This window comes from Mustela putorius, unplaced genomic scaffold (genome assembly GCF_011764305.1).
Source record: "Mustela putorius furo isolate JIRA1106 unplaced genomic scaffold, ASM1176430v1.1 tig00001305_pilon_pilon_pilon, whole genome shotgun sequence".
Classification (NCBI taxonomy): domain Eukaryota; kingdom Metazoa; phylum Chordata; class Mammalia; order Carnivora; family Mustelidae; genus Mustela; species Mustela putorius.
The window spans coordinates 114,030-115,093 of record NW_025421684.1 but is presented as its reverse complement, the minus strand read 5'-3'; the positions used below and the strand labels follow the sequence as shown (position 1 = coordinate 115,093).

At 32.1% G+C, this 1,064-nt stretch overlaps 1 non-coding gene across 1 annotated transcript; it reads right to left on the bottom strand.

Annotated features, from left to right (window-relative positions):
- Positions 1-435: 435 nt before the first annotated feature.
- On the bottom strand, positions 436-542 carry LOC123394067. The gene has a single exon (XR_006608834.1). It is a non-coding gene; the product is annotated as a U6 spliceosomal RNA (small nuclear RNA).
- Between the last annotated feature and the right edge of the window lie 522 nt (positions 543-1,064).

Genomic DNA, 1,064 nt, shown 5'->3' with positions numbered 1-1,064 from the left:
TTCACAGACCTGTACCCCTAGGGATAAAAAAACACATTATATGTTTATAAAAAATCAAAAAAATAATTTAAAAAATCCATTAAAGAAAAAACACATATTGCACGCCCAGACCTAATCTCATATTCAATCAAAAAAGTTTGAAAGTTTTCCCCTTAAAGATCAGAAAAAAGACAATTGTGTCCACTTTCACTATTCTCATTTGACATAGTACTGGATGTCTTAGCCAGAGAAAAAAGGAACACAAAGAAATAAAAGACTCAAAAAAAAAAAAAAAAAAAAGGAAGAAGTAAAATTTTCTTTTTTTGGATAACATGAACTTACATGTAAAAGAATCCTAAAAAATTCACAAAAAATTTTGAATTAACAAATTTAGTAAAGCTGCCAAATACAAGATCAATATATAAAAGACAAGAATTTTGTTTTGTTAAGTTTTTTTTTTATATGGAATGCTTCCCAGTTTTTCATGTCATCCTTGTTCAGTGATCAAGCTAATCTTCTCTGCATCATTCCAATTTTAGTATATGTGCTGCCAAAGTAAGCACAAGACAGGAGCATTTTAACACTCTAATGATGAACTGTCTGAAAAAATAAAGAGAACAATCTAATTCACAATAGCATCAAAACTAATAAAATACTTAGGAAAAGATTTAACTAAGAAGATGAAAGATCTGTACCCCATAAACTATGACATTGATAAAGAAATTGAAGGAGACATAAATGGAAAGATAGCTCATATTTATGAATGGTAAGAATTAACATTGTTAAAATGTCCATACTACCGAAAACCATCTGTAAATTCAATTCCTATCAAAAATCCAATGTTAGGGGCGCCTGGGTGGCTCAGTGGGTTAAGCCGCTGCCTTCGGCTCAGGTAATGATCCCAGGGTCCTGGGATCGAGCCCTGCATCAGGCTCTCTGCTCAGCAGGAAGCTGCTACCTCTTCTCTCTCTGCTTGCCTCTCTGCCTGCTTGTCATCTCTCTCAGTGAAATAAATAAATAAATAATCTTTAAAAAAAACCCAATATTGTGTTTTTACAGAAGTAAGTAAAGAATCCTAAAATTTA